General features: G+C 51.1%; 1 long non-coding RNA gene across 2 annotated transcripts in view; it reads left to right on the top strand.

The window, feature by feature from the left end:
• Positions 1-12,495, top strand: part of LOC129636601 (uncharacterized) — a 40,009-nt gene that overhangs the window by 22,942 nt on the left and 4,572 nt on the right. Inside the window, exon 1 of one of the 2 annotated variants that reach the window (XR_008707033.1) lies at positions 6,367-6,483. The exons of the other annotated variant lie outside the window; for it this stretch is intronic. This is a non-coding gene — a long non-coding RNA (uncharacterized LOC129636601). Of the gene's footprint in view, positions 1-6,366; positions 6,484-12,495 lie in introns of those variants that run through there. 2 annotated transcript variants of the gene reach the window in all.

Genomic DNA, 12,495 nt, shown 5'->3' with positions numbered 1-12,495 from the left:
GTCCTTGTGAATATTGTAATATTGCATTTTTTACAAGTTACTCTTCTGTTAATGTTCCAGCTAGTAACTTTTATAATCCTCCTCAATGAAATTTTTTTGTATTCTTCCGCACCGTTAACCCCAATGGCGGCGCCTCGGCCCCTGGCAGGAGGCAGATACGAGATGAATTCCTCTTTAATCAGAAATAATAATAATAAAAACACACACGCGGCTCGACTGCCTCTCACTCTGGCTTCCCTCGCCGCCGCGGCCGCCTCTCCGGGCCGCCTGTGGGCCCTGCGGCCTAGGCCTGGGGCGGCTCCGAGAGAGAGCCGACAGCCGGCGCCCGGCTAGGGCAGGACCAGGCTCCCCGGCGCTTTTCCAGACCCTCGCCCCTTGGCGTCTCCCTCCCCGACGCTGCTGCTCCCGCTCTCCCGGAATCCGAGGCTCCACTCTCCGGGATCCAGAGCACACTCCCTGTTTTCCATCCCTCTGCCTGTGTCTGTCCGTCTGGGCCTCTTTGGCTGTCTGTCTCTTCCAGTCACTGTTTCTGCCTCTTCTGTCTCTCTGCCTCTGTCCTCTAAAGCGCTCTTCTTTGTGGATTCTTCTCTTCCCCTCTCCTTCCAGTCATTTCGGTTTTCTTTCCGGCTTTTCTCTTTTCTACCTCTTTTTCCTCTACATCTCCGGTCTCCACTTCTTTTGCTTTTTTCTTTTCAGACCATTGCCAAAACTCCCAACTCTACATCCCAAATGGCTTCTGGTCCTAGTGAAATGGAGTTTTGAACTAAGTTGGGGCTGGGTTGGGATTAGGGGTGCCTTTGGACTAAGCACATAGCACATTGAAAACACCAGGCAACAGGAGTATCAGAGAGGGTTATGGTGTTTGTGGCCATGCAGGCAGTTGGGGACAGTTGAGGGGGCAGGGAGAGGATGTCCAAGAGTCAGGGGAAGGCTCAGAGGGTCCTAGCTGCTGGGGCCTGGGGAGAGAAGGCAGCTGGCCAAAGAAGCCCTGGCTGAGTGTCAGACATACTCTTGCCCTGAGGTTCTCTTCTATCTGATGGGAGAGACCCACCATGGAGGTAGGAGGAAAATGGGCTTGCAGTTTGGGAATAGTCTCCAAGGAGGGGGATTGTGTGTGCATGTTTAGGTGCATGGAGTGAAGGGCCTGTCTTTAATGATAATGGTAGAAGAAAATATGATCTAAGACTAGCATAGAGATAGTTGGATAGCATCACTGACTCAATGGACATGGATTTGAGCAAACTCCGGGAAATAACGAAGGACAGAGAAGCCTCCTGTGCTGTAGTCCATGGGGTTGCAAAGAGTTGGACACAACTTAGCAACTGAACAATAAGACTGTAGAAGACCACACAGATTCCTTTATTCAGTCAACAAATATTTATCGAGCATCTGCTTTGAGCACCAACTGAGGCCCAGTGCTCGACCCAGAGAACACAAAGGTAAATAAAAACATAGTCCTTGGCCTCTTGGAACTTATGGGTTAATGGAAGTGACAGATATTTAAATAATCACACAACTTGCAAACTAGAATCACTGCTAAGAATTTCTGAGCTGGAGGCAGAGTACATCCCCTTGGCTTTCAGAGATCCTTCAGAGGCTGGAGGGAGCAAATTGACCACAGGGCTTGATAAGAGCTTCAGAGCCTCTCATCTTCCTCCTCCCACGCCTGCTCCTACTTTACAGAGGGCACTACTCCCCCAGCTCATGTAAGTTTTATCAGCTGGTCTTCAAGAAGTCACCCCATCAGATTTCCCTAGGGACTCCCGGATCTGACCACTAAGGTACTCTCCTTCCTTGTAATGCAAAGGGGAGTACTGCCCCACACATGAGAACAGAGATGCCCAACATCTGGAAAACTCAGCCCCAGCAACCGCCGAACATCTGGAGCGCTAATTACAGGAGCCACGATCGGCCCGGAGGTGGGGTTGAGGAATGGGACGGGAGGTGGGATAACTCAGCAAGCGAGGCCCTCGATGCCCAGCTCCTCGCCTCCTCCAATTTGTACCTGGCCCGGAAAGCGCCTCAACGCAATGCTGAGGACCTCCCCCTCCCTGCCAGTGTCCCCGCGTGTACCGTCACCGGCGGAACCCCAGGTCCTCTAGCAAGGGTTAACGGCCCGACGCCCCACTCCCAGCTCCACGTCGGACCAGGAGCATGCAGGTGAGGGAATATCTTTAAACCACGACTGGGGGTTGGGGGGAGAAGAAGAGGGACCGGAGGAGGAGGGGTGGGGCAGGCGTGGTGAAGCGGGGTGGGGGCCCCCCGCGCGCCTGTACGGAGCGTGGAAGCTGCGAGCGCCCGCGACAGTAAAACATCTGTAATGTGCCATTCGCCGCTGCTCGCTGATTGCTCATGGATTAAAGATTAAAATCTCGGCTTTGGCAGATGGGGAGAGAGAGGAAACTCTTACGAGCACGTTTTGCATCTGCATTTCATTCTGCTCGGTTCCCTGCGCCACGCCTGGTGGCGCCCGCCCCACCCCGCCCACTCCGCTCCCGGTTACCCCTGCGCCACCCGCCTGGCCCGGACCTCTCAGACCATTGGTCCTATTCCCACCGTCCCTGTCGCTCCGAACCCTAGGCGCCTGCCCCCCTCGTCTCATTCTCATTTGGAGTTCTCATCTCTGATCCAGTGTTGGTTCCCCGGCTCCCACCGGAGACTCCAGGCAGGGCAGAATGAACTTTCCCCAGAAAGAGGGTTGCCTCCCTTCCACATGGGGGCACCGCCCACACGCCCACCATACCTGGCTGCCTACCCCTGGGAGAGGTACGCAGGCCGAGGAGGGCTGGTGTGCGGAAGGTGGATCCAATGGTGGTACTCCTGGCCCTTGGAAATGGTGAAATTTGATTGTGACGTGGCCAGGTGGGCTCACCAGCGTGGATGTGTCCCCTTTATTTTTCACACTGAGCTGCTGTGGAGGCTGGGAGATAGAATAGACAGGGACAGAACGACTCTCAGGAGCTCTTAGGGTCGGGAGGGCTACTCCTAGAACGGGGTCTGTTTTGGTTTTAGAATAATCCCTGTAAATCAGCCTGGTTCTGGACCACAGAGGAGTTGAAATGCTGGTGTTCAGCATTTCACACCCGGTGTGTTCTCCACACCCGGAACAGATCCACTGGCTTCCTCATTTCCCTGTCTGTCCCAGAACGTGTCTCTGGATTAAACTTTGTCTTGGAGGGAAATCCGGGCAGAGAGAACTAGAGACAATGGGCTGTTAAAAAGACAGACAGGTGTTAAAGAAACAGAAAAAGGAACAAAAAGCTGCAGAATAGGGTGGCAGATGTAAGCAGGTGCATCTGGTGGTGGGGGGAGAAGGCTGGGGAGATGGTGGGAGGGAGCCCTGCCTAGGTTCTCAGGACTCAACTAGGAGGAGGAGGTTGGTTCAGAGTGAACAGAAGAGATGTTGAAGAAGGATGAACGAGAGGAGGGTCGGTGTGGCAGATGTAATTAATTACTGCATATTAAAATGTTTGTTTACAGAGATGAACAGCGGCCAGAGGTCTGATGGTAATTAATTCACAGCATTTCCCAACCCTCTTTGAGCCCAGACCCCTCTTGGGGTCTGGGAGTGGACTGGGATGGGTAAGATACTGGCTGTTCTTGTCCTCCTCTCACCAGGGATTGGAGCCCTGATTGCTGACACTGGAGGGAATCTGAGACAGCATCTCGGCCAGTCTACACACTCAGGGAAACCCAGGCCAGAGTGAATTTGTGACTAGTGATTTGCTCAAGGCCACTAGCTAGTTAGTGATGGAGCTAAGGCTGTAGTCTTTGTTTTCTTGCTCTTAGAAATATGTTCAAGGAACACTGAGGAGATGGTGATCTTGGGTAGAGATGATAGAACAGAGGGCAGAAAGGGAGATTAAGACTGAAGAAAGGGCTTGGGAAGAAAGAAACAGACTTAAGACCATGGTGGAGAGGGGACCAGAGCCCCCCACACTGGATAGGTTGGTCCAGGCAGCCTGGTTATCAAAAATCGACTCTATCCCCTCACCCCTTACCCCCCACTGTACTATCCTGGGCCAAGAGGAAGGAGGGAGGTGCAGCTAGCATCCAGGTCTTAGCATCCCAGCCTTGTGACCTTTTGGAAATAATGTAATGTCCCTGAGCCTCTGAGTCTTATAAAATGGACACCTCCCAGGTTGGGTAGTTGGGAGGAGTGCACTGGTTGTTAGTAGAGAGGGATTGGGAAGTAGTGCTTACTCCATGTAGCTGCCTCTGCACCCACTTCCTCTTCATTCACACATGCTCACATTCTCAACACATGTTCACCCACATCCTTTAACTCATCTATTTGTTCATTAAGATATCGGCTGAGGGACTGCTAGGCAGGTATGTGGGGTGAAGGGATGCAAGATGCAGCCAGGATTTGCCCCTGTTTTGTAGGAGCTCATAAGACTCATAAGAGCTCATAAGACAATCATGAAGAGAGACTCAAAAGTAAAGGCACAAAAGGAATGTCACCAGAGTGAGGGGTAAGGTCAGCAGATAGGAGTCCCGGGGGCAGCCAGGCTCCAGGAGGGGAGGCTTCTGGAGAATCTGGGCCCCAGGATAGGCCACAGAGGATAGGTAGGAAGGAGGTGGGAGGAGTAGGAGTGGAGGAGGAGAAAGGCTCTGTAGTGGGGCTGGGCAGGTCATCAGTTCATAGGAAGAAGGCAGGAGCCACCACACACACACACACACACACACTGCCCCCCCCCCCCACTCCAGCCCAGAGTCCACAGGGATTCCACATAGGCCTCTTATTTGGGGAAGCACAGTAGGGGGATCCCTCATTTCCCGCCTTAGGCCCTACTCCTTCTGTACCAAATAAAGGGCTGAGATCGGGTTGTAAAGCGAGCAAAATTTCCCTTGTATCTCAGCACCATGAAATGACATAAGAGTTTAAGGGAGAGGGAAAGGAGACACCAATGGTGGGGAGAGGGAGGGGTTGAGGTAAGCCGCTAAAGAACTGGAGAAGGATGAATGAGTGTGTTTGAGGAGAATAAGGCCTTCACTCCCTGAAGGGCCAGGGCTGGAGAAAGGATATGAGCAGGAGGCCATGACTGGTGGTGTGTGGTGGGGGCTGTGAGGGCAGGCTGAGTGTTCCTGTGGGTGCATACCTGTGCATGAGTGCATTCTTGGGTGTGTGGCCGTGGCTGCAAGGATATGTTTATAGGTGTGTGAGTGAGTGTGGATGTGTGCCAGCATGTCAGCATGCCCCTGACCTGAGTGTTCACGTGTGAGGAGATGTGAGAGGTTCCTTTTGTACATCTGGGCCTTTCTCCTACATCCATGAGGGTCCCCTACATCTCCTACATCCATGAGGGTCCCCTACATCTCCTACATCCATGAGGGTCCCCATGCACTCTCAGCCTCTGCAGGTAAGGTGGGAGGAGGGCAGGGTCCCCCAGGGAGGGGTCTCTCACCCAGGGCCCTTCCAGAGTGCACTGGCCTCCCTCACTGTGGCTGAATCAGTGTCAGAGCCTGGGGTCTGACAGAGCGTCCCTCCAACAGCCCTTCTGTCCTTGTGTGGCTTTTCTACCTCTAGGGGAGGAGGGTGTCACACATGATATGTTTATTGCAAACACACAAAGACAAAAGAAACTCAGGAGATACAGATAAACGAAAAGAAGGAAAAACCCACCTGTCAACTTACACCCAGGGAAACCCACTCTACAAGTTGGTATATTTCTTTCCGAACTTTTTTCTATGTGAACAGGGTGAAAGCAGAAGCGGGGTCGTGCAACGCAAACTGTTCAGTTGTCTGCTTGCCCCCTGCCATCCTGGCTGCCTCTGTGCCTCTCTGGGGCCACGACTTCCCTCATCCCAGCTCTGAGGCTGCAGCGAGGGAGACGTTGCTCCCGCCTGCCCCCAGAATGCACGGGAGGGCTGAGTGACGACTTGTCCTTGTCGGGCTGGGGTGAGGGGGTCGGGGGCACCTGCTGGGCGCCCGGCCGGGCAGTGTTGGGCCTGCAGCTGGCGGGTGAGCAAGGCGCAGGGGAGGAGCTGAGGGAGGGAAGGGAGCGGAGGGAGGCGGAGCGGGGCTGTCGCTTCCCATCAGGCGGAGGATTGTTCCCGACACGCGCAGGCCCCGCGGCGTTTCTGTGTCAGGGAGTTTTGCCGGCGCCGTGACCCATGCGAGGGGGGTCGGGCTGCGCGCGGGGAGCGGCCAAGAGTGACCAGCGCGGCCGGCCGCATCATCACCACCTGGCCGGGTCACTGCTTCCCTCTCCAGCCGGGAGCGCCGCCGAGTGGGGGCGGGGCTGAAGGATGGGGCGGAGGCGGGTTTCTCCCAGTGTCACTGCCCCTCCCTCTCCCTTGGGGAAGGTCGAGTGGGAGAAGCATTTCCCACTTGGAGGGAGCATCGGCAGAAGTCACCACGCAGGGTCTCCGTGTCTTCCTTTTGGAATGGAGGGGAAGTCTCTCCTAGTCTTGAATTAAGGATGTCCTGTTCCCTGAGAAGTGGATGAGGCCACTGGCTAGAGAATGGAGTGCCTGAGGGTGAGCGAGTCCCTCTGACAGGAGCCAGGAGGCCCAGTCAATCCCAGGTTGGCCCCAGAGCCAGAGCTGCTCAAATAGAACTGGAACCTGGACTCTCAGTGGAGTGAGACCAGGGACCAGGAAGGCTGGGGTGGGGCATCAATGCAAATAAGATGATAATGGGGGTGTGGGTGGCCGAGTTTCCCAAGCTGGGATGGCGGGTGGAGGGATGGAGGAGGGGCTGCAGGGAGAGAGGGGCAGGCTCGTGACCTCTTCCCCCCACCCACGGGTCCCATCTGAAGTCTGCGGCTCCCATCTTCAGCACTTAATGATTTTGACGGACCCCACCCGCGTACCATCCGGGCCTTTGTGTCTGCCAGGCCAATGGCCCCTCTCCCGGGCCCACCCATCAGTCACCCGGAGCTCCAGCTGTTCCCAGCCTTTGGAGCAACCTCGGCCATCACCACTACAAATTGGCTCTCAACAGCCGCTCAGAGACCCCTTTTCTGCCATTGTCTCGGGACAAATGGCCCTTCCCCTGCACACCGCCCCTCAGGCCCAGCCCAGACTGCCTGCTGCTCCTGGGAAGGGGAGGGAATGCCCACAGAGCTCTTCTGGGAAGCCTTCCTCCTTCTCTAACCCCACCGTTCTAACCTGGCTGGGCTGGTAGTTGGGTCCCCACCGCCCAGTTCTGGCCTAGACACCCTGTGGCCTTTCCTCAGACAGATATGGGCTCCATGCTGTTAAGGACTGAAACTTCTCATGTTTCTGTCACAGCCTCCAGAGCTGAAGAAGTCTCAGTACGGACTTGTTGACTGAGGCTGAAGAGAAGGGTAAAAGAGAAGGGAGGGAAGGACTGATCAAGGAAGGCTTGGAAACTGGGAGCCAGGGTTCCTAGGAGCCAATACGGCCAAGCACATAGCCAAGACAATTACATGTCTAGTTTTGCTGATTGCATTAAAATCATTAGAATGGGGGATCTGAAAATCGTACATTAAGGGGTAGAATTAGAAAGGGCTTTAGAGACTGGCACAGGCATCCCCACAGTGAATCTGGTACAATTAGCTCAAATTGTGTTACACAGATACTTCCACGTACTACCTCAATGACCTTCTCAGGACACCATCCCAAACTCCCTTCCCCTCTTTCTTTCTGTTCCACCTGCAGGATCTCAAACTCTCTCCTCCTCCTCTTTCGCTTTCCTCTCTCACACGCCATGTTGCTTCTTCAGCTGCCTGCTTTGTATGCATTGCAGTGAGTTAGATGAGAGGATACAGTGGGTGGGGTGTTTGGCTTTGAGGGTGGGAGACAGACAGACCAAGACATTCCCTGTGGAGCTCGCCCTTAGTCAAATGCCCCTCCTAGCATCTGTCCCAGCATCGGTGCCAGGGCCGCAGGAGAGTTAAAATGCCCTGGTTTGGGGGAGGGAGGGGGTGGGCCTGTCTGCTAGTGTCTGTGAGAGGTGGCCTGAATATCAGAGTCTGGATGGAATTGAGTCTATGGCTGCCTTTGTGAGGGTATCTGTGTGTGTGTGTGTCTGTGTGTGTCCTGGCTATGCCTTAATCCTGTGGGTAGCCAGCCTTCCTCCAATGGGCGTGTGTCAGAGTTCTGGGGAAGGGAGCCAGAGTACCTCTCTTGTGATCTCATGGAGCAGCGGGCTGGGGACTCAGGCCTGGCCAGACAGGGCTGCCGTGTGGAGAGTCTGATGGAGCACTGGTGAATGGGCCTCTCTGGCTAGGGGAAGAGTGGAGAAAGGATGGGGCGTGAGTGGGGGTGGAAAATGGAATTGCCAGCCTGGAATGAATGGATGGTGGAGTTTCTCTTTTGTAACCAGGAATAATTAAGATAGATGTGCGGATGGATTAGCTGTCCTGCAAGGTCAGGAGCGCATTGCCGGATCACTCTATTATTTCGCTGCGCCATGGCTAGCCGGCTAACGCCTTTTTCATGATATTTTGAACATCCGCACAGAAAAAAACCAAGTGAGTGCACGAGAGATACAAATGGATCGTTTGGTGGAGAAATCCGTCTTCGTCACTGCCGCCAGGCTGGGATTAATGCGATTGAAGGCTCCTCCAGGCTCCGCCAGGGAGCGGGGCTCTGGAAAGCAAGAGAAATTGGTTTGTACCCCTGGGAGCACGATTGATGGGCCAGGCCGCCAGGCTGGGCCGGGCCACCGCGTTCTCTGACTGGTCTGGGGGCAGGGAATGGGTCTGGGCCCTGGCCTTGGCCTGGGTGGGGCCCTGTCCTGGAGGAGAGGCCTAAACAGGCTGGAAACTACAGGAGCTTGGAACCTAAAGGAGAGACTTGAGGTTTAGGGAAAGAATAAGAAGGTGGTGGTGGTGGGGCTAATTCCCAGTGACGTCCCTCTTCCTAGAGTGGCCAACAAGGCTGCTAAAGTCTTAACAGGACATAGGATTGGCAGGTTAGGTGTGGTGGGGTGGGGAGGGGTGAAGCGTGGGTTTTCTGGAAAAGGGCATGTCCTTTTACTCTCAGAGAGTATTTACTGAGCTTGAACCATGTGGCAAGCACTGTGCTAGGTGTGAAAAGCCCTGTAGGGTTCCTGTCCTCAGGGAGCTTGTCGTCTAACTGGGAAGGGAAACACTGAACAAATCATGCCAACCAAGTGTGATGGGGCTTGTGACAACGTTTACTCTCCTTGACTAAGAGATTAGGGAGGTTTTCCCCCAAGGGTGACGTGAAAACTGAGTCTTGAAGAATGGCTGGGAACAGTATTCTATAGGCAGAAGGGTCAGACTGTTTGAAGATCTGGAAGTTAGGAGGCTGATGGAGAACGCTTCACCTACCTGATAGAGGAGACAGAACTTACCTGCAGAGAGGTCCAATGACTTGTCCAGGGTTATACAGCTAGCAGCAAATGGCAGAGCCAGGGCTCGAACGAAGGTCCTTGGCCTTCAAGTGACTGCAGAATCTGCTATTCTGGTGGAAGAGACTAGGTCTTCTGTCTTTTAAAATGGTCCATGGGTTAGGCTTATTTGAGAGGTCCCTATCAGAAGAGAGGAACAGGGCACACACCTGTGTACCACTAGGTACACACATACGTTCATGTAATAGAATGAAGATGGGCTCAGGGAGATGATCAGAGAAAGTCCAGAAAATTTTGTTTTTGTTTCTTTTTTTTACTTGTTAAAGGTGTGGGTATGGTAAAAATTTAAATATTATACATGGATATACAATGAAAATTGCATCTTTTTTTACCCTTCACTTTCAATTCCTAGATTCTCCTTTTTATAAGAGGCTACTGGTATTATTTTGTGTGCAAAAATATTGTACACATGTATTGTAGAAATATTATCTACTGTCACAAATGATGGCAAACTATACACATTATTCCACATCTTAGTTTTTTTTTATTTAACACATTATTTTAAAGGTTATTCCAGAACAATACATGAAGATCCCCCTTATTCTTTAGAAAAGCAGTATAGTATCCGATTGTGAAGATGTACTGTCACATTTTTAAAAATTTTTTGAATTAAAATTATTTTTTTCTACTCTTTTTCAGATTCTTTTCTCATTTACATTTTTGCAGAATACTGAGCAGTGTTCCCTGTGCTAAGCAGTTGGTCCTTGTTGGTTATCTGTTTTAAATACAGCAGTATGTACATGTCAGTCCCAATGAGTGTGAAGGGAAAAAACTCTGATGTAAGAGGAATAGGAAGAGAGGGAGAGGGAAAAGGGCCAGGAAGGATGGTGAGAGTGAGGGGCTCTGAGCTGGGGAGGTTGGAGGCTTGTCTCTCCATCTTGTTGTTGTTGTTGTTGTTGTTGTTTTACACTGGTTCTGTGTGATCTTGAGCAAGCTGTTGAACTTATCTGAACTCTTTTTTAAAAATGAGATTTTGTGTGATGTTTAAATATTTTCCATGATTATGTTTGAGAAGAAGAGTGGATATACTCTACAATAAAAGTAGCAACTACCACTGGGGAGTAGTATTTGAAATGTTTTTATTTTTTCTTTTATATTTTCTGCATTATTGATGTTATCTAAAATGTCTACAATGTGCACACATTATTTTCACAGTCAGAAAGGAGTCATACAAACTTAGATGCTGATGATGGGGAGGAGGGGAGGGATGGAGGTGGAAGCCTCTGCAGGCTCATGTATTGGGCAAGATTACTTGGGAGAACTTTCCAGGGGTGGGTTGGATTCTCAGGAAGCAGAGTTGGCAAGAAAGTATATCAAGTGGAGGGACATGATTGAGTAAAGATGTGGACGAGAAAGCATCTGTGGGAAAATCAATCCAGTTGGGAAGATTATACTTGTTTCTTTTATTCACTCATTTGACGTGCATTTATTGAGGTCAGATTCTGGGCCAGGCACGGCTCTGCCCTTTGGACATGATGGTGATCAGAAACAGAAACAGTCCCACACCTTGTGGTGTGGGAATAAGTACAATGAAGAGGTATGAGTTACCTTTCTATTACTATTATTTTTGGCTGCTGCACCGAGTCTTCGTTGCTGTGCATGGGCTTTTGCTAGTTGCAGAGAGCAATGTGCCGGGTTCTCATTGTGGTGGCTTCTCTTGGGTTGTAGGCACATGGGCTTCAGTAGTTGCAGCACACAGGCTCAGTATTATTTTGCCCGGGCTTTGTTGTTCTACAGCATGTGTAATCTTCCCGGACCAGGGATCGAACCCATGTCCCCTGGATCGACAGACAGATTCTCATCCACTGTGCCACCAGGGAAGTCTTACCTCTTCTTTTTTTTTTTTTTTTTTAATATTTTTTGATGTGGATCATTTTTAAAGACTTTTTTGAATTTGTTACAATATTGCTTCTGTTTTCTGTTTTGGTTTTTTGGCCAGGAGGTATGTGGGATCTTAGCTCCTTGACCAGGGATTGAACCTGCACCCTGTACATTGGAAAGAGAAGTCTTAACCTCTGGACTGGCAGGGAAGTCCAAGTTACCTTTTGTTTTTCTTTTTTTTAATGAGAAAATCTACAAAGAAGCAGGACTTTGCAGCTTCTAAAAGAGAGGTTTGGCCTCACCAGGGAGGTCGGGGAAGGCTTTGTAGAGGAAGTGCCCACTAAATTATGGATTGGAAGGACAAATAGGTGTCAGGTAGGCAAAGAGGAAAGAGAGTAATGTTCCAGGAAGAGGGAACAGCATGGTGGGTTACCCAGTGTCAGCAGGAGCCTAGTGAGTATGAAAGACAAGGGCAGAAAACAAGGGAAGGGGGCTGGAGATGTTGGCATGCCAGGCTGTCCAGGGCCTTCCCAGTTATTGGAAGAATTTTGGATTTATATATTAAAAGCAACGAGGAGCCATGGAAGGATTTAAACCTACAAGTGACAGGGTCAGGCTTGTGTTTTCGGCAGTCCCTGCTGGCTGCAGAGAAATGGAGGTCAGTGAATATGAGAAGACCACTCAGAATAGAAAGTGATAATGTATCAGAGGAGAGTGATGATGAAGATGGAAGGAAAAGGGTGGGGCTAACAGAATAGGAGTGGAAGAAAAGACTGGAGAGATCATGTGTATATGTGTGTGTGTGTGTGTGTGTGTGTGTAGCCTGTGAGGTGTGAATGTAAGGCCAAGATGAAAAGTTTAATCACTTGGCCACCTGGAGTTTTTGATAGTCTTTGATCCATCGAGTGAAGTAGTTTTCACATGCATGTGTCATTTAATCCTTGCAGCTACCCTATGAGGATGGTGCTCTTATGCCCAAGTTATGGACAAAGTTAAGTGATTTTTAAAGTTTTTTAAAAAAATTTTATTTTGGCTATGCTGAGTCTTCATTGCTGCAACAGCTTTTCTCTAGTTGCAGCAAGCAGGGGCTACTCTCTAGTTCAGTGTGGGGGCTTCTTATTGTGGTGGCTTCTCTTGCTGCAGAACATGAGCTCTAGGCACATGGGGTCAGTAGTTGTTGCTCACCGGCTTAGTTGCTCTGAGGTTTGTGGGATCTTCCTAGACTAGGGTTTGAATCTGTCTCCTGTATTGCCTGGCAGATTCTTCACCACTGAGCTGTCAGGGAAGCCTTGAAGTTAAGCAATTTGATCTGGGTTACCTGCTAC

Source organism: Bubalus kerabau, chromosome 22, assembly GCF_029407905.1.
Source record: "Bubalus kerabau isolate K-KA32 ecotype Philippines breed swamp buffalo chromosome 22, PCC_UOA_SB_1v2, whole genome shotgun sequence".
NCBI lineage: Eukaryota > Metazoa > Chordata > Mammalia > Artiodactyla > Bovidae > Bubalus > Bubalus kerabau.
The sequence above is the reverse complement of the archived record's forward strand: the minus strand, read 5'-3'. Positions and strand labels throughout refer to the sequence as shown.